This window comes from Oxyura jamaicensis, chromosome 4, assembly GCF_011077185.1.
Source record: "Oxyura jamaicensis isolate SHBP4307 breed ruddy duck chromosome 4, BPBGC_Ojam_1.0, whole genome shotgun sequence".
NCBI lineage: Eukaryota > Metazoa > Chordata > Aves > Anseriformes > Anatidae > Oxyura > Oxyura jamaicensis.
This window is the reverse complement of record NC_048896.1, coordinates 16,708,607-16,734,199: the sequence shown is the minus strand read 5'-3', so window position 1 is coordinate 16,734,199 and position 25,593 is coordinate 16,708,607. Positions and strand designations below refer to the sequence as shown.

General features: G+C 41.4%; 1 long non-coding RNA gene across 1 annotated transcript in view; it reads left to right on the top strand.

The window, feature by feature from the left end:
* The first annotated feature begins 1,951 nt into the window (after positions 1 to 1,951).
* LOC118165862 overlaps positions 1,952 to 25,593 on the top strand; it is a 46,476-nt gene continuing 22,834 nt past the window's right edge. Inside the window, exon 1 of the long non-coding RNA XR_004750266.1 lies at positions 1,952 to 2,022. This is a non-coding gene — a long non-coding RNA (uncharacterized LOC118165862). The remainder of the gene's footprint in view (positions 2,023 to 25,593) is intronic.

Genomic DNA, 25,593 nt, shown 5'->3' with positions numbered 1-25,593 from the left:
GGGGGACAATGAATACCGAAGGCTTCAAGCCAATACAAGAATTTTCTGTAATGTGAAGGAAGGCTTCTTTGTTTCGGTTCTGAAGTATTTTTAAATAATTGTGGCTTGGAAAACCCGGTGCACGTTGAGCCCGTTGCTGTGTTTTAACTGTGGAATTGATTTCCAAATGGGAGCACGTAAACTGGCAGATGGGCTCTGGCACTTCAATGATTAAATGGTCCTTCCAGAGGGCTGAGATGTAAGATGGAGACAACTTGTATATAGCTCTAGAAGCTGGCGTATGCACTGGGGTGAAGACATGCAAGAAAAATTGAGGTTAAGGCACAAAATAATCAGCGTTCGCAATAACCTGAAACTCTGACTGTTGGTGAATTTAGTTTGGATCCCAATTCACCTTTAACAAACACCCTAAAAGCGCAGCGTGCGGTGCGGCTCGGTTGGGGATTATTGCCATTTTTGACTGGATGTTTTTGTGTAAAGTCTGCAACAGGAGAACCGTTTCCCCTTCAGAAAGTATTGTCTCTGAAGTTGTATGTGGCGTAGCATGGTGTTGTGGTTTCTCACAGGGATTTTTTTACACGGTACGTAATACTTGTTAACAGTCACATGATACCCATCCAGTTGGTAAGAGTGCAAGTCAGGGCTATCCCCTCAGGCAGACTTCATTTAAACACTCTTCTTTGTGCCAAATTTCCAGGCATTTTTCTCTTCTAATGAATGCATGTGCTCTAGAAGGGAGACCTTTGTAGCCCTTCTCTCCCCTTCCCCCAGTTCTGCACCGGTTTCGGGGCTGTGGGTTGCAAGGGGCTTTTACTCCAGGGTTGCTCTGAAGAGTTACAGAGAACTGTCAAAATGATTAAGAGTCTGAAATTCTATATTACGGTAATGTTTTTAAAGCATTTTATTCAACAGACAATATAACATGAAATATAACAAAAAATCAAATACCTGGCTCTTACATACCCCTTCCTGAGGAGCTGCTGTCACTTTACTGAAAGCAAATATTTTGAGAAGTGTGTCTAGCTCTGCAACGTGAGGAAAAAATGTGAAATAGTCTGTGCTGGTGTCAAATCATTTTCTAATAAACTGAGAACATTTATAGTTCTCAGTCCCCATTATAAGCGTTTCTTGGGCAGATTTGACTGTAAATTCATGCAGTTTATTTAAGCAGGACTTCAAGGCCATCTGGGATTTTGAAGTTTGGGGTTTTAAAATATTTTGTTCCTCGCTGCGATGAGCAAGAAACTTCTTTGGAAATGCTTCATGTTGGCTAAGCTGGCAGGGCCATCCAGCTCTTAAAGGGAAGCTGATTTGTTTAATAATTTACCCAAGTGAGGAGAAAAACCATAGAACCAGGGAAGTAACAAAAGAAAACCCTGCCTGAATATTAAATGACAGAGTAAGGCATTAATAAACCAGGTACATGGTTCTGAATAAAAAAAATACAAGAGATAAAGTAGGCTGCTTTTCAAAACCTAGTCATAATTTACTGTTTTGATCTATAGTGATTTGTCTTTTTTTTTAAATGCATTTTAATGTGGGCTCAGAGCTAAAGATATTGAACCCCAGAGAATCCCTGTGGTGAGCTCTGTGTTCCTGTAACTGTTTCTGTATGCGTTAACTCATATTCGACCAGAGGGTTTAGTTCACCTTGTGTTTGGTTGTTACAAAAAAAAATCATGCTATTTTTGATGCGATTTTTATACCCAGTCTCCTTGGGTATCCTTTTCTCTGAATGCAAATTGAACCTCAGAAAATAAGGATGAGTTCTTGAAGCGTTTTGTCCACCTGTCCCAAGTGGGTGGAACCAAGCTAGGCCTGGTTTCCTTCCAGCACTTCTGACTCAGCCGTTCTTGAGAGCCCTGGTGCTGCCATTCCCAGCCTTCTATCATCAATTCAGTTAATTAAGCTGGAATTGTTAGATAAGTTCTTAAATGCCTAATCTGAGTAGCCTGTGACGAAATTCAGTCCTCTTTCTTCTCGCCCTGCTCATCAAGGACTCCTCCTGTGTGCAGCAGCTCGGTGATGTATCTGAAGAGAGTTGTCCTGTGCACCTTCAGCCCTGCCTCCGGACAGCATGATGCCATCCGTTCCCTCACGGGAATGAAGTCTGTTTGCTTTTGTGGAAAGGAGGGGTTGAACAAAGGAAGGATGTATAGACCAGCGCTCTTGCAAAAAGGCAAGTGCATAGAATTCAAATGCTACGCGTTCTGAGGTATCATCGTGCACTCAGGCTGGCTCGCTACTGCCAGCTGGGCAAGCGGTGTAAATATCTCACCTGCTGCCTCGTGGCCAGCCGGCTAGGAAAGCAGTCTGGGGGGAGCTGGGGAGCGTGGGACGCTTTTGAGGGGAAGGAGGGAAAGGGGCTGCTGAAGCAAGGACTTACCTTAGAGGAAATAAACGCTGAGATGCCTGTGGTTGGGGGGAATAGGACTAAAGGAGAAGATAACTGTTTGGTTCCGTTGTTCGCAGAACTGTTGGTGTGAAGACTTGTCTTGAGCAAGCGTGAGAGTCCTGGGGGACACGATTCCTGAATTTTCCTGAAGGTCATTTTGTAGTCTGAGCCAATCTTAATTATTTTGTAATGGGATGTTAATTTGTAGGAGAAGATGTTGAACTGAGCATTCAAACTCAAGTTTTCTTCTATGTTCTACTGCGGGGATGAAATGAAGGAGATCTTTAAGTCAGGATTTTCATTATTAAATTGGTGATAATTATCTCCGTGTTGAAATACACGAGTGAAAACCGTTCATATGGAGTTATCCGTCTGTATCTTTTATTAGAGGTGGGAAAAATGTTGAATAGCCTACAGAAGTGTAATAGAAATAAAAATCAGTGTGGTCTAACAAAACACCACATCTCTAGTAACTGAGATCTTGGCATCATGCTCTTACGTGAGACAGCATGGCAATCTCAGTATTTCAGCTAGTACACAATTTATACTCTTGGTGTTGGAAAAGTGTTGATCTTTAGAGGAAAAAATCACATGTAGTTTGAACCTTCTTTATTTAGCACACTAGTCAGGCAAGAGAAATATTGCAGAAGTGTGTGTATGAAGGGAAGACTCACTGCCAGCAGCTGCTGATTTTGTTCATCATTTGTGATTTCCATTGCACTTTGTTTTTGATAGAATTTCCTTGTAAACAACTCTAGGCTACAAATACTTGGGGGTTTAGCTAGTCTTCTTAGCACGCAAGTTGCCGCTGTATCAAGAGCACTGAAAATTGTCGCGTTGTTGTCAGTACAGGACAAGTTGCCTGTACTGTCGATAATGATGTCCTTGAAATACCTGGTTTTAATCCACTGCAATGTCTCCATCCTTTGTAGCAGGGATAACAGGAGTTGATTTATTATACAGAATCCATATAAGGAAGCTTGATAGGTAGAGATTATTATTATTTCCTCACTCAAAAGCAGTGCTGGTTTTTGATCTCAGTTTTGTTCTTTGTTTTTTTTTTTCATAATTCTACTGCTTTCTGAAGGAGCTGTTCTGAAACACACCGAAATAAAAAGCTAACGTCATGGGAAGTGTATGACTTCCTTGAGGTACTTCTTGAGAATCTGTACTTGGCACCGTTATGGATCAGTCATTGACCCCAGCAGATGCAAAGAATTTTAGGAGAATGCTCAAATGTTCGTGAGTAGGTAGGTGGTAGTTCTTAAAGGCTGGAAAATGTGATAAGAGCTGGAAGAAGAAATGCATGTGGCAATTCTGAGTTGTACAGAGGCAATCTTCAAAGAGATGTTTCAACAAAAACTTCTGGGAAGATTTTTCAGTAAAGCCATCTGCATGGCAACATGGAAATAATGACACCTGGGTTTGTGCCAGGGCAGGCTGGTAGCGGAAGGGTGGAAAAAGCATAGGAAACTTAGCTCTTGTTAAATGGTAAATTGTGTTGCCTGCCTGTAATAGCAGACATACCTGCTGAAAATAGCTCCGTGAGGAGCTCTGCAATCAGGAATCAGAAGTTCAAAGATTATTTCCTTCCAAGGAAAAAGTTTCTCTCAGGTGGCTGTGTAATTACCCCCGGCAGAGCTGATTAGTAAGTAACCAACAGGTACTCACTTTGTGCTAGCACTTTTTTTCCCACTGGTGAATTTAAGTATATAAAAATAGGTAATGAATCTTGCAAAATATTCTTCTCATTTTTCACAGGCAAGGAAAGAATGTGCAAAATGTGTTTCTAAATTATTTTGGCAAACAATCCCAAGAAGCCTAACGATGGGGAACGGTGACATGGCTGAGGTCAGGCATGAGGCATCATCGTTCCGAGTTTTCCATTTAAACCACTAAACCATAGTCCTGAAGAAAGCTAACGAGTAACATCTTAGACTTCTGGATTCTGGATTATAGGAAGTGCAGTGTGAGTCCACTTGGGAAAAAGAGACAGGTGAACCAAGCGAATTAAATCAGCTGGAGCTCAGCCCGAGGAATTAAACAATTTTCTGTGAACTGTTGGAGAGCTCTGGCTGTACTGGAAAAGGGGATGTGTGCACAAGCAAGGGAGCATTTGTGTGGTTAACAGTTTCTGGCCCTAGAGCTTCCAGTTCTAACCTGTGAGTCTGCACGATTAGCTATCTTTCACGCTGTTATAACCAAGAAGGATACTGAAATATCAATGCTGCTTTGCGTTCACTGAGAGTGCAGTGGTTGCTCAGAGCGCAGGGATGACCTGGACTGTGCAACCCGTGGTGTATTCATGAAATGATTCAGGAGCTTGTGATCTATTGGAAAGAGAGCACTGGAAAGACTGAGACTCGGCGTCCTGGGTATAAGTATCAGCTGTTACACTGAGAACTTCTGCGGTTCACTGTTAATCATTCACACACTTTCTGCCTTGTCCCATTCCCTTTTTTATTTTTCCCTCTCCCTAGTCTATCAGTTAATGCAGATGCTGGGATAGACAGGCTTTTAGCTTGACCCTTCAAGGCTATACGTTTTTCCCCTTCTGTCTGTCGCTTTCTGTATGTATATGTGTGCCAACCAATTTATCATGGCTATTGAAGTCTAATTAGGCAGCATTATCACATCTTGAACGTGAAAAGGTATCTAAACAACTAATTCTCATGAGATTTGGAGTCTTGTTCGGTATGGTGTTCCCTTCACTTACATGCACTCCCTCCAGTAGAAGTCCGGTCTGCAAACCCTGTGGCTTCAATGAAAAAGATTTTCTTTTAACATTTTTCCCCTCTGAAAATAAAGCATTTGTAAGTCATCTAAACTTAAAATAAATGACACTAGTAATACTGTTGAATAATTAAGAATAAATTTTAAAAACACCTGTGGAAGTTGACACAGATGTAATAAAGAATCAAATTCTGAGGCTTTCAGTCTCATAAGGAGCACTGCTCGTTAAGAGCAGCGTTAAGGCGTGCCTTTACCTTACCGTAACTAGAAGGGCGCTGTGGAGTCTGAGTGTGGGAGCTGGGGGAATGCAAGAAACTAAATTCAACTAAATGCTGGCATGAAATGACTGAGAAAATGTATCAGAGAATCCAAGTGCTATGAAAGCACGACTTTGGGAACTCGGTCTTTATTTTTTCTCCTAGATAGGTCAATAGGCCAGATGCCAGCTCCAGCTGCTCTGATTGCATTGATTGCTTGTGAGGAAGCTTTGATTCTCACACTGACTCTGCAGCTGGGCAATTTCACTGACTTGACCAGGTTTGCTACTGGTTAGTAGTTATTTTGTGTGGTCTGGACTGGAAATAGTCGACTAGTGGATGGAGGGACAGCAGTGACAATTGTGATACGGCCTCTCCTGTTGAGCAAACTTCTTTATAGAGCCTATGAAAAAGGCAGTTGTGTTCCCTTCCACTGAAATGATAAACTTCATCATGTGACACAAAGATAGCACTGTTCTTTTATGCCCCTCACTGTCATGGGGGAAAAAAAAAAAGAAACTTGAGCCCCTCAAGTCCAAGTGTTAAGATTTTGAACAAAAATGGGGAAAATCAACTGTCTTCAGCGTGTTGCATCTTCACAGCAATTCCCATTTTTCTGCTACTTTTCCATTAGGAAATGTCTGCTCCACTGTGAAGCTTCTCTCGGAACATTTGGAAATATTTTAACGCCGTTAAAATTTCAGATTTCTGTTAACAGGCTGTGCTTTCCTTTTGCTTTAGTATCCCTGCACCTGTTTTGCCTTTGGCACTAGGCAGCGGATAATGAGGCTACCTAATGGGTTGACTGTTGGCTCCGAGCTTTTTAGCAGTCTAGCAGGATGCCTTTCCTGCACTTGCTCCTTTTTATTTATTTAGTTTTGGTGAGCACAGGGGAGAGATGACATATAAGAAGTTCTTCCTTCTGTAAGCCTTTGTGTTACTCTGCTTGGTATCGTTCCGAGCAGAGATTTTTACTGTTGTGGATTGAAGCAAAGATGTCTGCTTTCAGGAGGAAAAATGCTCGTGTCTTGGCTTTCCCATGGCATAGGGTTCTTGGGGGAGGTGAGGTGCTCCGGGTCTCAGCACTTTTCCTACCAATACAAAACCATGTTCTTGGAGGTGGTTCCGCTTCGCGATGGAAGCAGTCGGAGTTGTTTTTGTGGCAGCTGATGAAACTGGCTGTAAAATGACACACGACCTTCTGTCTTTCTTAGCAGGAAGAAGGAATGCAAATTCTGCCTTGTTTCTACCCAGAAATGGGAGCTGCCGCCCTTCAGTGCAATACTGCTTTTATTGTTTGCATGTTGTAAAGTTTAAAAGCACACAAAACCCACCTCAAGTGCCATTTTATACGAAGTTCCATTTCCAGATAGTGCACTTCCAGATTTTGTGAGTACAGTAATAACCACTTACTATTTTAAAACCCCTTTTTATTGAGGCATCTCATTTTACAGTTGTTAGTGAATTTGTCGTGTGATTTTTAAAAAATATTTTGTGATCTTTATTGCATCCACTTAGAAATAATGAGAGCAATGTTTACGTCATGGAAAAACAGATGACAACTTGAATGCTTATAAACAGGCATCAGTAATAACGAACTGTACTTGGGCTCTGGCTGTATCCTGCCCGCAACAGGTACAAGCCGACTGTGAATGTCACACTAAGGACACAAGTCGGGGTCGTTCTATTAAGTCCCAGTGTGATGCATATCATAAAGCACTTCGGTCAAACAGAAATAGTCACATCTTCCTCAAAGTACTCACTAAGTTAAATCTACCTTTTATTTTCATCACCGTTGATAAAATTCAGTGCAAATTGGGAAAAATGCCTATAAACCCCCACGCAGAGGGGTATATTCCCAATTCCTTTGTGCCAAACGGGCATGATTGGTAAGTCTACAAACACAGTCGTTTGGTGCTTGGGAGTACAGCCATCAGAAACAGAAATTGTTAGGAATTATGCTGAAAGGAACAGAAACAGCGTAGAATTAGAAAATAACGTGGTCTATTACATAAAATAAATGCCAGGGATGCTCATATCTACAACAAATTCAAGTTTTGTCTGACTCGGGACATATCAGAATTAGGAAAGCTTGAAAAAGGCCAGCAGTGATGATTGGAGATGCAGAAAAGGGGAGAGCTGGAGTAGCCCTGGGCTGTCCAGACTGGGAGGGATGGTTGGAAGCAGTGCAGGGTGTGAATTGTTGCACAGCTCGGACAAAGGCAAGCAAGAAGTGGTTATTTCCTGTTTGTTCATGATACAGGAGTTAGGGAACATGCAATAAAATCAATAGGTAAGGTGGTAAGAAACACAAATAAGTGCTTCTTAGACAACTTTGAATTTGAAAATTAGCCTAAACTGAGACAACATAATAGATGTGATTTCTGATAGCACAGGTAAAAGTAATGGAGCAAATAGTGTTTCTGATGAATGTACCCATGATACGGGGGAGGTGGCAGTGTCCAGGCTGTCCTTACCATATGTGCTAGTGCCAATTCAAGTCAGTTTTTGAAGGAATGGGTATGCAACAGTCTCTGTTAGCCGGCATGAAGATGTCGGAAAGAAAAGCAATAGAAGAAAGAAAGCTACGTGAAGAAAAATAGAAAGCTCTTGGTCATGGAGGGGTTCCCTTCAGCTGAAGCAATTACATTATCAGAAAGTTTCTTGATAACTTATCTCAAAGATCTCATAAAGGATCAAATTTTAGGCTTACTGTCATAGCAGTTTAACTTCTTGAACTTCATTACACACTGCAACAGTGTAACTGAAAGCAGAAAGGGGCTTTATAATTCATAATAGGCGCATATTCTTATTTTCAAACAAGAGGGCTTTTTTTTTTTTTTTTTCAGAGGTTCTGCAAGTTGCATGAACAAGTTTGGAAAGAAGTCAAGTCTGTGTTAGGTGTTGCAGTTGCTGTTCAAATGTTGTGAGTTTCTCTTGCCCAGTGCATCGTTCAGACCCCTGATTCTTCTAGGCAAGTTTTGGAGTTACGATTTTGTGCCACCCTACAGTGAAGCATTACTGAAGTTCTGAGAATTTGGTGCAAAACATAGGGGAAATTAAATCCATATGCTACCCCCTCAGGCAGACCTATATCCCCCCAGTTACCTTAAGCTCCTGAATTTCATAAACCGCTTTTTTCTTGTTAAAATTAAGACCACATTTAAGTTAGATAAGGTCACATGTTATTTAGTCCCCAGTGAAGATGTCAGAACTGAAATGATTTACAGTGGAAATAGACTTGCAGTGAGAGAATATCTGTTTATTATTGCAGAACAGTGGTGAGATAGGGCAGCTGATTATATGGAGATAGGATGTGGGTGTATAAATGGAGAGGCAGTGGCATCGAAGAGCTCAGGGGTTGGTGCTTTATTCTGCATGGGCTCCCTCACATTTGAAGGTTTCATTTTCTTATGAAACATTTATTATTATTTTGCTGAGAAAATAACTTGTCTAGGTTGAATGAGGTTGGCATCTATGGAAAATGGATGGATGGTGGATCTACAGCCTAAGCTTCAGCAGGACTCCTGCCTGCATGCCAGCTTGGCCTGGAAGGCCACCTTCAGACGTAGAAGAGAATTGGTACCAGGGCTTCCCTACTGTATTATGGGTATTTATAACCATAGGGGTTCTGTTGCTGGAGGAGCAGAGGGAGAGGATGAATTCCTGCTCCTTTTGATCAACATTAAGAAAGACTTTCTCAGATTGTTGTATCTTGGACGTGGATGCTTTGTCTAGGTAAAAATGAGTTTTGTTGTTTAAACTTGTGCTTATGTTTCCCAGACCCTCAGGGTGGTAGCTCCCTGTGGGTTGCTGATATCTGGGAATTCTGGGTGTGCTCCCCGTACACAGGTAGTCTCTGCAGCCTATGTCCAGTGAGCCCAGCGCTCTGGGGAGGTGTTGGCCCCATTCCCCACGGGCTAAGAGGAAAATGTGTTCTTGTTTAGTAAAGTTGGCACGCCCTGGAGCTCAGATCTTGCTGCGCGGGTGTATGTTACCTTCTGGGGGAAAAAATAAAATGAAAAATTAAGCTATCCTACCACAAGTTTATCTGAACAAAGCACAAGTAAGAACGTCATCAGCCTGGGAGTCAGAGTTGTTTTTATATCTGACTCACTGGGTTTCAACAATGCATTTCAGTCCCCTGTGCTTTTTCTCCTTCCTATCTGTGGACTGTTTACAGTATAGGATCTGTAGAGAAGGTTTGTTCCTTATTATCAGCACAATGCCTTACACGAGGAGGGAGGGAACAGAGAGAAACTCTTGATCTCAGTTTGGCTCTCTGGGAAATTTTGTACTGTAAATAGAAGCAGTAAAAACTATCAGGTGATGACACTTTTTGGGCTGAGTTTTTTTGAACTGGAGACCTAAAGGTGAAATCATCTGTATTGCATTACCCACCGCTGCGCTATCCAGACACTCTTAACTTTCCGTGCATTGACAGATGACTACTTGAGTAGCACGCTGTGATGTGGGAAGACTTCTTTGCCCACAAACAAAGCTGAATGTGTTGCTTTGGAAAGCTGTTGTTGGGACTCCCGTTCCATGAGCTGAAGGATGCTGAAGGATTTTTTTTTTTTAAAAAAAAAAAAAAACAATTGTTCAAAAGGAAAAATTCTTCCTTAATTTGAATGCTGTAGCATTCATTTGGTGTGCTTAATTCCCAGGAAAAAGAACTTGAAGTAGTGTTTTTCACAGATAAAGCATTGAGAGCACAAAAAAATAACAGCCCTGCGTAGCTGACGAAGTTGTTCAGAATCAGCCTAATGCTTGTCTGTGAGATTTGCTCAGGTTGTTTCTTACTGTTCTTTTTCTTTTTCCTCCTGACTGTTCGCCACACTTCCTCCATTCCATCTGTGATCCCCTTCACTTCTTGCTGTGCCTTCTCTCCTTCTCTTCTTGCTTCCTTTTTGTCTAGTTTTGTATTTAAAGAATAACTTTTGTTATGCTGCACGAGTCTCTGCTATGTGGTCCCCGCAGGGTACGTTAGCATAGGTGTGTGTGCTGCTGTGCTTTGGCCAAGTTTTGTGTTGTCTTCTACCCACAGCTCCTCATTAACAACTGAGGCCATAGCTCTTCCTGCTCACTGAAATTTCAGGTAAGATTCAGCCCCTTCTCTAGAACAACCTTGCTTTCAGCTGACTTCTGTCGATTTGGCAGCCTCAGCATTTTCAAACCGCCGCTCGGTCTCATCTGTTTAAACAAGTGTCAGCAGCCGTGCTGAGCCCATTTCTCTCACACTTAGTACCTACCAACAAGAGGCTCAGCATTCACTTGATAATTCTTAGAACCACGGAACGGTTTGGGTTGGAAGGGACCTTAAAGACCGTCTGGTTCCAACCCCCTGCCGTGGGCAGGGACACCTCCCACCAGCCCAGGCTGCCCAAAGCCCCGTCCAGCCTGGCCTTGGGCACTTCCAGGGTTAGGAAGTGTAGCATACATCAATAGCTTTATGAAATTTTATGCAAACAGATAACTTTAATTGTTTCCAGATACACCCCTACAGTTCAGGGCACAGTTTGCAATAATAATAACAAGATACACTTCAAAAGTTTAGGAGTTCAGGTTTGCTTATGGATAGAGCAGTCAGTGAGTCAGCTCTTCCATTTAACTTCTAAAACATTTTACTCAAATGACACTTGCTGCGGTGATTTATTCACTGTTTTTGTTCCACCAAAGAACATAAACAAGTGAAAACTTACAGCAGTATTCTTACAAAGCTATAGTTTTTTCCACATACACAGAATAAATTTTATCATTAATTATCTTTTGGAAAATAGTCCTCTAACATCAGGTTTAGACTTTACTGATGGAAACAGTACAAAATAAAAAGCTTACAAATTGATCCCTTAGTTTCTCTACCCAAATTGAGCTATCTTTTCAGTTCTAATAAGCACATGGACAAGGTCTCTGCTCCTGATAAAGTGGAATTTTGATTGAAAAAGTCTGACCCTGAGAATGCTCTCTGTTAACTACACCTGTGCGATGCTGGGAGTAGCCAAGTTCTTTCCCGTAATTCCAAAATAACTGTGAAACATATAAATTCCTAGCCTTGACCTTTTTGTGCATTCCATACAATTTTGGCATAAGAACAGACTTGCCTCGAGCCCAGACTTGTGTTGCAGTGTAGCAGATCACGGGCAGGAGAACGATGCAAAAGTTCTGTGCGCTTGCACGTTTATATCCATTTCTTCAGGGACCATAAAGCAGGGGGGTTGTGTGTTTTAATATACAGCTTCGATTTTTCCCGTAAGCATGTAACTTCAAGGCCATTTGTCTCGGATGGTTATTCATGTCTCCGAACATGTGTAGTTGGATCGCATCTTGTTAACATTGGCCCTCTCATCTGAAGTCTGGAACTTCTACGCTTACGGCTTCAGGAGAGGCAGCGTACGCAGGGTGTAACAGACATGAAATGCTATTCCTGCATCCAGCAACTGAGATTTTTAGCTCATAAAAATTGGAGATGAAGGTAGATGAACCTCTGTTGTCTAAATTAAAGGTAAATTATTTGAGCTGCGTGGAATTATACCAGTTTAAGACAGTTTCAGTGATACGTGGATCAACTCGATTTAAAAACAGTGACTCAAAATGTTTGATATAAGGTGTAAGTTCTTGAATTGCTTATGTTAGAGGCCAACTGATTTGAAGTTAAAATGCTAAAGAGCAGGTTGGAACAGGGTGCTTGGGATCTTCTGCTTCTCTTTCCTTTGAAGGGAATAGCAGTGTTATTGAAGAGTGCTGCTGCAGGACTGGGAGAAACTGTTAAATTCTGACTTGATAACAAAACTGAAGATTTTGACCTTTTATAAAATAATTAAGGGTAGAGGTGGCTTTTTTAATCTTAACCTGCTTTAGAGCACCCTACGATGAGCTGGCTACTGACCCATACACAAATCTGCTACCTGTATATGGGCATGTGGAAGGATTTCAGTGACTGCTGAACAAAGTTAAAACTCCATTTTAACCCTTCCTTCTGTGTAGGTGTCTGACTGACACAGATTCTTGGGGTAGTTCTGCCACAATTCGAATCAGGATGCTCTATATAGTGTGCTAATAAGATGATGTAAAAATGATTATGGCCAGTGATGAGATAGGGAGAGAGCATTGACTCTAAGAATAATCTTGGGAGTGATTTAGGATGGAAAAATTGGGAATCTCTCTAGTTAAGGGTGTGAATTTATAAGAAATTGCTGTACGCAGTTGGTTCATAGATAGCTGTCTGTCTCTAGTACAGGAAAGGCTTGGCTCTTTCAGCTAACGTGGCATCGTATGAAACAGAGGTGAAAATAACGAGCAAGTCTTCTGTGACTAGAGGAAAACTTGACTGCGTTTCTTGATCAGATTTCTGACGGGAAGGCTGAAGCTGTAAAATAAAGATCTGTTGTTCTGAATAACCTCGAACGTAATGGTTCTTGGCTAAACAACAAAATCTGATTCCACTTCTTCTAAACAGCACTTGCTGCAGTTAAGGAACGTTAAAAAAACAGCCTGGCTAAGTCTTTCCCCATCAGGTGTGTCAGTGAGCAGATAAAAACCTTACGGCTGGCTGTGCATCTGTGACGTATTTGGGTCATAAACATCCTTGAGATACAGTAAGAGGCCGATGGATTTGGGACATCCTGGTGACAAATTTGAGTGACTTCCTATGAATTTAAATGTGGGTGGAAAATATAGATTAAAATCAAGTGGCATGAGCAGGAACCTATTATAGTCAAAGAATAAATAGTCTAAAAATGTTGTTGTTGTTGTTTTAACTATAATTGAAGCCTTCTGGCATTATTCAGGATAGGAAACTTCTCGTTCAGAGGCTGAAACAAAATACATAGGAAAAAAGCTAGCAGATGTCAGGGCACCTGCCTAAGTTTCTGTGATCGGTTTACGTAACGGCAGTCCGTACGCACCCCTCACTGCTCTCCAGAAACTGCATTAAATCGCGCGTGTTAGCTCCATAGCGCTGCAATATCCTCTTGTGTAAAAGAAAAAAAAAAAGCACATGAGGGAAATGATGATTTAAGCCCCTTTGTAGGGGGGGAAAAAGCAGTTTGGTATTTGATAACTCATATTGTGATTAATAAATGATACCCCCTTCATATCAACCAATTATCTTTTTTTTCTGGCTGAAAGGCAAACAGTGCTGGCTTTCACTGGTGTTCTGAGAATCAGGTAAGAGATGCGGTTGCTGATCAGTGCAGAGGGAAATGAATACTCGTGTATGGTAATTAGGATTTAAGTTTCTTTCACATTTATGTGAACACAGGTGTCCTTTTGCATTACAAGATCTTTTTAAGGAAAATAAAAAAGACAACAACTGTGCAGGTAAAAACAGACAGTGAAGCAGCTTCGAAGGTAAAAATATTCTATTTAATGTCCCTCCTGTACTCACTGCATCTGCCTGTTTCTCTCCAGGTATCACAACTACATAGTTCAGGTGCGTAGGAAAGTTTGGCATATTGTCCCATGCTTAGTCAGAAAAATCAATTTTTTCTGCGAGGTTTTGTGTGACCTATTTGGATGATGTGTGCATAACACAAACCACATCTTACGTCCTTTGCAAGACGATCTGGTTAGCATTGTGTCCTCCCTTGATTTTAAATATTTTTCTTTTTGGAGGAGGTTGGTACCTGTCAGTGAACCGTAGCTTCGTCTTTGTTGTCCTAGTGCTGGACTAATGTTAGTTTAAACTTTTTTTGCATGTTTTTAAAGGTCTCAGGTGCTTTGGCACTCCTTTTTCCCCCTCTGTCTTGTGTATGTATGTACTTGCTTTGCATGTGCTTGCTTTGAATTTGACTTTTTTTTTTTCCTGTAGATGTTATAGAAAGCATGACCTCAGCTCTTTTGGCTTGTTCTGTTAATAACATACCTGAATACTTGGCAAAGAAACATCATTCAGTGAATGCTGAACAGCTCCAGGTTTCTTTGGGCAGCCAAAGGAAATATAAAATTAATTAGCAACATAATTTAGGTCTTTACCTGCCTTGTAAAAGTGCACAAATGTTTGTACTATTTAGAGGCTTCTGGCTGAGATCCTGCTCTCCTGTTTGAGGATATTTAAAAATAATATACTGCTCATGTGCTGAAATTCAGCTGAACTGACAAAAAGTTGACAAGGACTGTGGGAGATTGTCTCCCCTACAGCCTTTCACTGTTTTGAATATTCATTTGCAACTCAAACTGCTTTTGAGGTCGAGTAGCTGCCAAAAATCAAATCTATTTATTGAAAATTGTATTTTAATACTGAGTGATGCTTTCCTAGTGAAGGAGAATGGGCTTCCTTGGCACTGCAGCTGTTTTGGTTTTTCAGTTTGGGTTGCGTTTTGGTACTGATGGCTTTCACTACATAAAAAATAGGGAAAGGAATTCCAAGACAGTAGCAATACTTTTAAAATGCCTTAAAATCCATTTTCAATTAACATTTAATGATTAACCGTTAATCTAATACTAATTATTTCCCATATCATATATATATACACATATACTAATGTGAAAATTATTATTAAATGTACTAGTTGTCCCAGAAGAAACTAAAAGCTGAGCAGTTAATCAGGAGTGCCTTTGAAAAGGCACTACAGCGAAGTTGTTAACGATGTGTGATGTTTACACACGTGAGCTGCATTGCATCGCGTGGCTGTGTAATTACACACAAACACTGTTGCCCCACCATCACTCAGTTACTTATCATTCAGGAAGAATTCCACCCAAGCAGGATGCTCCTCTCTTATGGGGACAAGTGCTAGACTGGGACCACCTGGCTGTTGTGATACAGAGCTGTGTAACACAGCTAAATTGCCTGGACACAGCTGTTGGAAAAATGGGGTGATATGGCTGAATCGTTTCTGATTCCATACAATTTTCCATTAACCTGGCTGATAATCTAAAAACCAGACTTAACTATGTATAGATAAAGGTTACTCTACTTCCCAAGGTAGTCTTCAGGTAGTAATGAATATATAAATATGTGTGTGTGTATATATATATAAACATGACTTGATACAAATACGGAAAGCCCGTGTAATAAGTTGATATATGTCAACAGTAACTGTGAGCTCAGTGCAAGCATCCAGCTTACAGTAATAGCATTTTGCTAAAGGTTTGTGCAGCTCAAAGGAAAGGGAAAATAAAGATGGGTAAGTTCTGAACGTATTTGTGCAAAACTGCAAGGTTAACAGAGAAACCAAGTCATAGACCTGTCCGTGGACTAGTTACGTTTCCTGCTGCTCCTTTCTAAAGGAACAGGGTTGGTGTTGCTTCAGAGAACAAGCCAGCAAGAATTGAATTTGGTCTGAAGGCTCCGGAGCTGGGCAGTTCTGACTAAGAGCACCCAAATGCTTTTCTCGGTCACTGCCATACGACTTGCTGTGTCTGTCATACACAGGCTAGTGAGAACTCTGAAGCTCCCTGGTTGGAAGTCATGCTGCCGTTTTTGATGTGCTGTCAGCACGCTCCCCTGTAGGGATGGAAGATGGCAAAATCTCTTCTTTTTCTCCAGCCTGGGTGGCACAGAGAAGGCAACTGGCTAGCCACGCTGCGCTTCCTGGGGCATCGGCCTTCGGTGGCTCATGATAGAAAAGAATTAAGATACAGCAGGAAAGTGGGTGGTGGTTACTGGACAGAAGTTAGGGCAGGGATGGGGCGGATGGAAGCATGAACGGGAAAACAACATGGGTGTGAGAGGAAAAAAAAGAAGAAAGAATTGATCTTTGTTTCACTGTGAAGCAGAGGCTCAAATCCTTGGCTGGGCCTAGTTTGGGTAAGGTTTGTCCTAAAGCTCCCTGGCGTCATTGCCCATCAGCTGTGAGGAAGATGAATTCATTACTGGTTTGGAGATATTTCCATACCATAGTGATAACCCAAAGCGGCAATGAATCAGGAAGATTTAGTCTTTCCTTCCGGTCTGACTAAGATAAAAGTGAGAACAAAGCCGGTTGCTTCCAACTTTATTAGGATGCTTGACCAGGAAGCTATTTTCAGGAGTAGCAGCAGTCTCTTTCATCTGTCAAGTTACCTTTTCTCTTTGAGAACAGCAGAATGATTATTTTTAATTACACACCATTCAGGTTTCGCCTCCTTTCTCACCTTTTTTCTTTTTTCTTTTTTTTTCTACAGGTTTTTTAGCAAGGAAAAATGCCTAACCTCTTTCTAGGATGGGGGGAACAAAAGTGCAGGAGTTTCTTCAGGGACATGAGCGGGAGGGAAGCAGTGTATTACGTGTTGGGGGGAAAAAAACACCTGTCACTTGCTTCTTGGCACAATTTCCCTTCTCAGACGTTTCATGTATTGTTTGGAAGAAATTGGACTGGAAGGCAACAGTTCTGTTATGATTCTGACAAATTACTCTTCATCTTAAAGATCTGCTGGAAACTCTTGCAAGCTTGATTGTTTCATGCTCTATTCTGGGATGTCTGTCAGACTGAGTGTTACAGAAATAGGAGTTGTGTCATACAAGGATTTCAATAAATGTGGATTTGTGAGGTTAGGTAACAAGAACAAGTGTTTTGTAGGTTTTATTTGTGTGAATGCAGCACTGACTTCAGACTACAGCCTCTGAGTTCAGGTTTTCCATGATAAATGTTGTGGGTACAGCTTTGATACAAAGCTTACAGTCTAGATCATTTGTCAGTGATTGCTCTGTTTTGTTTAAATATTTATTTCAGTAGAACTTTCTTTTCTTCTCTCCCTTCCCCGTAGGTGCCTTCAGTTTTAAGCATTTGAGGCTATTTACCTTTACGTTTTACCTTGTATTACCCACCGTTTTGCAGACCTGATACCGGGGCTTTAGAAACTAGTTCAGGGAAAAAAAAAAAAGGCCACAAGAGCCTTCACAATCAAATGTTTAAATTTGGTTTGTTGTTATTTAAGGAAGAGAAAAAAACCCACCCTGTACCTAGTTTTCTCTTCGTAAGAAGAGAGAGCGAGCACGCAACATGGAAGAGTTTGGGGTGTTCTGACCGTGCGTTTCTGTCTCAATTCTTTTGTCACATGTGAGTGGCTTTTGTGAATGATGAGCTGCCCCGGATTGTCATCGTGGTGGGCTTATAAAGTTCAGTTGCCGTCTCTCATTTCATATCGGGTTCTGGTTATTGAGTTTTGATGGGAATGGTCATTTGTCCCTTGGATGAACTGCTGGGAGAGCCTGATTTCCCTGTGCTCCCTTCATACTCACAGTGCATGTATCTCTGTTAGTCCAAGCATTATTTCCCGTGGCTTAGCTGGGTTTTGTAGTGGTGTATCAAGATGATACAATGTTTCCTTTCTTTTAAAGTTCCTTAATCCCATTTTCAGGAAGAAACAGTTCAGACTTGATTTTGTTTCCTTGGCAGGGGACCAGTCTTAAATCTGGACGTGTATCCAGACAGCAGACAGTCCATAAGATGCTGAGCAAGAGCTGACTCAAGCCCTTCTGTAGGGTGACACACTCCTTCTCATTCCCATTTTCCTAGGTTGCATGGTAACCAAAAGGTCAGCCTTATTCCCCAAACAGTGGAAATCAAATGTAAGTTCACAATATGAGTACTTTTCATTCATCAAATCCTTCAGGGCCCATTCACTGCTAGTGTACGTGTTCGGGCGGATCTGTAGTTTTCCATGATTGCTTTGTACAGCTGGACGGATGTGCAGTCTACGTGCAGATGAGACAGATGAGTATCCCATCCAAAGCTGTCCTAATCGTTCAACATACAATTGCAGCTTCTTTGCAAGACAGTGGAGTCCTGGAGAGTCTTCAAGATAACTTTTTTTTTTGTCTTGACACATGGTAATGAGGTGTACATGGAAATGTTGAAAAATCCCTTGAGAGAAGGATAGAACAGTTGGTGTCCTGCTACTGCTCGTAGGCCTGCTTATGACAGCTCTTGATTCTTTGGGGACAGTGTTTCCTTTTCTGATAGGAGAACAGTGATTGATCGTTTTGAGTAGATATAAAACAATTCGAGTTAATGAAAAGCAAGCTGAAACTGTCATCTATAATAAGTGTCTCTTCTTACTTGCTTTCAGTGTTTTTGTATTGACTCATGTCTTACACCACTAAATGACTTGAGACTGAAATCCAGGGTATCCAGAGAGGCTTGGAGTTATTTACAATGCCATTGTCTAAGAAACGTATCGTCGCTTTTCTGTGGCCCCGGTTCAGTTACTGACCGGTCCCTTTTTACTGAAATGTGTGTTTAGCCTAGCTTGCTGTGTCTGCTTGAGTCCTTTTAAATAGATCTGTGCCTGCCCATTCTGGACCGTGTTGAAGACCACCTTTAATGAAACATACATCTGGTTAGAAAATGTGTTACTTACCTCCTCCATGAAAAACTTCTGTTTCCTTTGGCCAAAATGGAAGATACTGATGAAGGGTAATGTTGCCGTTACATTTTTGGTCAGCCATAGCAAGAGAAATGGAAGCAATTAAAGCGCTTGGTTTATGGTTAAGTACCTGGATTAAGTTTTCATAAAAGTAAATACCTGACATTTATTCACCATTCAAAATGTTAGCAACAAATACAAGTTGATCCTCTTCAACCTAAAATTTGTTGCACAGGGGCTCTTGAGTTGTTATCAGCCTGTAAAGTTGTGCTGATAAATGCCTTTTTGATGTCTGATTGATTCAGCATGCCGCTTGGAAACCTCTTGTGTTTCATTCCTTGCAGTAAACCACAGGCAAACTACATTTTTAGTGTCTTTTGTTTGTTTTAAAATTAGAAAAACACACATCCAGGTCTCAATTTAACTGTCTGTTGTTACTAGCAACCTCCAAATAAGAAAGCTAGTGACACGCACTAATCATCTGTGAGTCTTGGCATTTCGTGAGGAAGATACGAACTTAAAAAGTCTCTTTCCTCTTTGCTGTGTTCTTAGTTAAAATATACACATTTTATCGATGTGTCTATTGCAAAGATTAACCACATTTTCCATGTGAAGGAACGTGCCATGTATTTTAAAGCATTTTCTGATTTGATTTTTTTTCATCGTGATTAATGTTTAATGAAGTGAGAAACCAGCACTCTGCTTTGGGCCTCAAACATGTTGAAGTGGACAGTGTAGCATAGGTGCTATGGGAAGCACGTGTGTTGAATGCCAGACAATTATGTTCTCTTACTGGAAGCCCTCAGCAGGTGCTGTTGAACCTCCTGCACGTGCCTGGAGAGCTGTTGCAAAGTGACTCTCAGTGCTTTAGTGCATGAAATAATGGCAGTCGTTCAGAAAAGGGTAAGAAGTCATTACATCTGAGTGTCTGTGCTCTCTTTTGCCCAATTTTTATCACTTTCATCATTTTTATCAAAATACCAGTTGTGTGCCCTGACAGGACTGCAGCATTCCCAGATATTCTTGCAGGCTTTTAAGCCCACCACCCTTGCGTGGTACTTTGCCAGGTGCCAGATATCCTCCTGTTCCCGTTCTGTTCTAAATGCTTTATCCCACAGGTAAAGGAGCAAGACTCCGCCGCCAGTGATAGAGGGGCTGGGTGACTTTTGCTACAATTTGCTAACAGTCTTCTTTTGTCTTCCTTCCTGCTCATTTAGGGCAGCTGTTAATCTCCTCTGGCAGATCTGTCATCCTCCTGTCAGAAGCGTTAGTGCCTCCCGGATGCTGTTGTTGTGTCCTTGGTTTTGTGTGAGCAGAAAACGGTAGTCAGGTTTCTAAATGATGTTAGTCTCCTCTGTGCCAAAGTGTAGTTGCCTATGTTTACCCAAAGTTTATTTCACTCCTTGTAAATTGTGTCTTAAACAGCTATAGTCTTTCAACACTAACGACCAACTTAGCTTTGCTGCAGATTCTGGTCAGAATTTGGCGCGCTCTTTGTTTTTTATTTGGTCTGAAGTACAAGAGATCAGGCTTCCAGAGACATGTTAAACTTGCGTGTGTGTGCACGTATGTTTTCTTGCCAAAGTGCTAATGATTAAAAAGAGCATTTCTGACATCAGGAAAGTTTTCTGTTCTGTTTCTCCTTTTGCACAAAAAATATATTGTATCTTATGTATGTGATTTACAGTTACCTGGGACTCCTAAGAGAAACAAACTTCACTGGCAAGATTTTTTTTAAATGTACTCTTATTGGTACTGAGAAGCACTAAGAGACCCAGGCTTAATGAGATTTACAGACTTGTACTGAGGAGAATAAAATGCTGTAAGGATTGAAAGTTGTGGGTCTTTTATCATGGGAGAGCAAACAGGGATGATAGCGTTTTCAGGACAAACACTTGGTGCAACTAAAATATGTTGGGATTTTTTTATTATTTTTTTTTAACCAGTGTTCTCAAAGGAAATATTTATTGAGCCCCATTTTCCACTTTTGATAGGGTCATGGCTGTTTAATCACAATTCTTAGTCTGAGGAACGCCAGATTGCTCTCTGTGCTGCTGTTAGATTAATTATTGTTAATCTTCATTTGTAATGAAGGACTTAATCTTGCATAAGTCTCTGTGGCAAACTTTTAAAAGAGTGTGAATGACGGATCTATACTTAATTCACTCCAACCTGAAGCACTGACAATGCTGGCAATCCTATGAAAATATGTTCAAATGCTGTGTCTTCTCTTCTACTTTAGGCTCGTAACTCAGTCCTTTGTTGCTTCTGCTTGTGGGCCCAGTGTTTTGTTCCTTAATGGTCTTCTGTTCCCTTCTGAGGGGAGCTGGGTCCAAAACTCGGTCTGAGTTCTTGGGTGAGTGTTGTGCCTGGAGCTTCAGATGGGACAAGACTGTAGGCTATGCTCTTAAAAGCGGGGATGGATGTAGCTTGGGAACAAGACCTGGAGCTGTATCAGATATTCGCATCTACTCTTCAGGTCCCAAGATGGATAGTTCATCCTCATTTCTAGCTGTTGTAAGCATAGGGGTTTTCTTTCTTCGGGTTCCAGTAATGTTTTTCTTACTTAGGGTTCCAGAAACTCTGTGTCTCTGCATTACCTTTTGTCCTGCCTTCTACACCATGTTTTGCAATTCATTAATAACTTGCTTTATTATTGCAGGGAAGATCTGGAAGTGACTGGACGACAGTGGTCCTAATATATCTTCTTGCTTTCTACTCTTTCTGGTGGTAAAGGCCTTGTTTATCCTAGGTCCTTCTGTCTGTTTGCACCAAAATGCATTTATGGTCGATGATGACAGAAAACAATCCGCTTTCTGAAGTTTGTGAAGACTTGAGTAGGCAGGAATATCCCCCTTGTGCTGCCTGTCGTGGTCCTCTGTAGTTCTTTAATGTTGTAGTGTAAAATCCCTTTCTACATACCTTCTCCTTGTAAAACTCTTACTGTAAAACAGGAGATCTAGTTCTGGTAAACACCTGTTCTTTCCAAATAAGTCATTGCAAAGTCAGTAGGCCTCTTATGTAACTCCGACCTGACTTGCTTTCCCCGTTCACCCTCTCCCCTGTGCTGCTATGTGCAGGCCAACACCCATGTCCGCTAACGCAGGGCGTGCGTAGCTGCTCGGGGTCCCAGACACCATGCTCCAGAATGTATTTTTCCAGCAGCTTTGGATTCGCCTGGCTGCCTTCTTGGCTGGCCTCTGCTCAGGCATTTTGGCTGGCTCCGCTGCTGGCTGCTGTCTTAACTCCCTGCAGGCCTGATAATGGGGTCAGCCTGCTCCTTGAGATACCATTGGTCTTTTTAACGAAGCTCAGATTGAAAACAGTTTGCGACCTTGTGCTCTTCGTGCCTTTTACTGTCAGTGACAATTTTTCTCAGTAACCCCTAACACGTAGTCCAGTGAACTGTAGTTAATGCCAGTAGTTTATGTATATATTGGGCGGGGGAGAGCAAATAAATAACCTGAGCTCTGGGAAGTTGGTTTGCATGTCATCGTGTAGCCTTGTTATTAGTGTGTCTAGCTTCTAGACGGTGCCGCTTGCTGCTTTAGTCAGGATTCCTGGGCTTTCACTTAGTGTGGCTGGCGAAGCACTGGCTTTGAATCTCCATCTCAGCTTTCATCTAGCTACTGGTGAAAAGAACAGCATCAGCAGGAACGCTTTTTAAAAGGCTAACAGGAGCCTGGGACTTTGGGTTACTGGCACTGCCGCTGCGTGTTGGAAACCAGGGAACAGTTCTGCTGTACCAAGGCTGTGATGATAATAAATGGGAGGACAGGCCCCCCGTTCTGTCAGAAGGTTATGCTAAATCCAGATTCCCCTAATGTTTCTTTCTGAAAAATACAATCTCTCTCTCTTTCTCTCGTGCTCTCTCTCTCTATATACATATACACACTGTGATTCTCATAGCTATACTGCTACTTGATAGGTTTTAATTAAAAGGAAACTTAAGTTTCTAGGGCTGCATAGAAAATACTGGACACAGGGACTAAAAAAAAATGAATACAAGAGCTGGCTGAGCCCTCAAGAAGCTTAGGGTGATGGCTGGCGTGTGCAGTGCCTGAAAGCTGTGAAAGTCTGTCAAGAGGCCACTGCGTTGAATAGGTGAGTGTCCTGCCCTCTTTCCCTCTCTCTGCTCTGGGACACTCTGCCTCTCTCTTAACAATTCCCCCCCATGCTCCCCAAAATATTTACATCCTCTATCAGAAACAGATCGTGTGAAGCCGTGGATAGAGAGCAAAAATCCAGTTTCTTTCCAGACACTGGGAAGGCAGGGGAAGAGGGAAGTGGAGTGCATTGAAGCAGCGACACTGCCCGGAAACAGAGCAGCTGTGACTGGGGATTTGAGGTGAGCTCCCAGAAGCTGTCTGTGAAGTTCCCTTTCTCCTTGGTATGTGGGGAAAGCAGGTCATGAGCCAGAGGCCATGGAGAATTCAAGATGCAGTGACTCAGGAAGAGTAAGAGTACGTGACTGCTCAATCCAGCACTTACCTAGGGGTAAGGATAATCAGTGAAAAATATCTGTCCATCCCCCCCACGCTCACACTCTCTCATCCAACTGCTTTATCTTCCTTCAGAACGTTAGAAACAAGTGCCTTTTTTAATGGGGGGAAAAGCTTGTCAACAAAAGAAGCATTACAGTTGCTAATTTTAATGAATTACAGACATGGTCAGAAATTACTCCATGTTGTTTCCATGGAGAAGTACAAATCAATCCTAGGCTTCATACAGGCACTATTTGTTACATACAGCCACGATTTGTTCATTTAAAAAATGCTTAATAATAGCACCTTATTAAAAAGTACAACCCTCAGAAATTAGTTTTACCTCAGAAACAAGAAGTAGTAAGCAAAGTGACATCAGAAAAGTGAAAATCGTCATCGTACCTTTCTTAAGGTATCCCTTATAAAAATTTAAAGAAGATCTATTATCGAGAACTATCTGTTAAACTATTAAAAGTAATACTCTCAGCCCAGATCACTGATTTCCTATGAGCATGTTGAGTGCCACAAATTTCATTTTTGATACCACGTAAGCTTTTAATTGATTTAATTTCCTGTCTGCAGAGTCCTGTAACCTTGAATTAAATGTGACATATGCTCCAGGGAGTAAAAAATAGCTTGATTGTGAGCAAGAGGGCTCCTGCAAAGTCAGGAGGATGCTGTCTGTTGTAGTCATGCAGCAAACTTGTCTCTTGGAGCCCACCTGTGTGGGGTTGGAAAAATGAAAAAATGACAACATGAATTGAGGATAATCTGTAACTGGAAGAATGAGGGGTAGAAATCATGAGGAATTTCTGATCAAAAATTGTATTCTGACTCCTACCCAAGGTCCTCCTTTGAAGTTTCCCTCATTCAGCTGCAGTTCTATGTTTCTTTGCCGTTAGCATGAGCTATTCCAGTTTCTAAAGGGTTTTCTTGTGAAAGCGTCTGAGGCTTGCATCCATCCTAGAGATATAATTTACTTTTAAGTCAGTGTAGAGCAGTAAAATGACCTAAAGAAATCCAATTGTTTGCCCAAGCTGGGCTGCACGTTAATGAAGGAGCTGGGAAAGAACCCAAAGCTCTGGATTTCTTCTGCGCTCCTCATTTAAGTCTGCATTGTCAATGCTGTCAGGATTCAAAACAGGGGAGAGGAAACCATAGGCCCAATTGAGCTATGATATCAATGGGTAAAATGAATTTGCATAGTTTGGTGGACTGGGGTAAGTGATGGTTTAGTGACCAAGCCCTTAAAATTGGAGGGGATATGTTAGGGAGAAGTGTATCCCAGCTATTATTCTTTCCGGTATGGTATATAGCTGGAAAATCTGTAGTCCCATGAATGAAAGCCTGTGCTGGCACCCACCCCAGCCAGGGGTGGAGGTGGAACAAAAGGAAACTCCACGTTTTATGTATTAGAGAGCCACTACAAAGGCAGAAAAATATTTTGACTCTGACTAAGTAAGGTCTCGACACTGCTCAAGTGATCTCCCAGGAATTACAAGCTATGCTAGGGAAATTAGGGAATAACCCTGAGAGGGTCATTGCTCCCTTTTCAGGCTAATAATTTCCAAATTCTTTCATTTACCTTTTCACCTTTATCTAAAGGTCACCAGAGGTAACATGTTTGTGAAGCTCTCCTATAAAAATACTTCATTTTTAATGGCTCGTTTTCCTCTCTTTAACACTGCATACTAGCTGGAAACATCTAGTCAAACGTTGGATAAAACCCCATTTTATATTCTCAAAGCTCTGATCTTATTCATTGCAATTTTGAAAACTATTCTGGATAAGATTCTTCACTGGTTAAAATCAAAACTCTTTTTAAGATTAAAAAGAACAGGCTTCAAGCATACACAGTAATCTTTTTTTTTTAATATTCAAATTACACCTAGCAAAGAGCTCCAGCCTGATGGATGGAGAATGAAATTCATCATCTTGAATGGCCTGACTCTTTTTTGATTATCTAAATCTTGAAGAAATCTGCTGCATGTCTGCTTTGGAAACTTTGTAGTCAAGCTCTGGAAAAATGCTGTTCATTATGGATGGCTTTTCTGTTTGTTGTTTTCTAGGGGTTTTTCTTTTTGGTGTGTCTGTGTTTACTGGAGACACATAAATGGAGAGTTATTTGCTTGTAATTTATAGCAGGTGTATGATTGCTCACCACAAGTAAGTTTAAAAGAACAAACAAGGACATGACTTAACTATCAGTTATTCAATATACCTATTACACTCTCAGCCAAGTTCAGCTTTTCTTGCCTTGTTTTTTCATCTTTTTTTTTTTTTTTTTTTTAAAAAAACTATATTGTTGTGCTGGGCAAAGGACACTGGAGTTCCTGAGCATCACACCCTCTGCTGTCTTTTGTTAGCCAAGGATCATCCCCTCCATCTCAAGGGCTGCAGCAGTGTCCATCTAATACGGATGCAACGTTTCCTA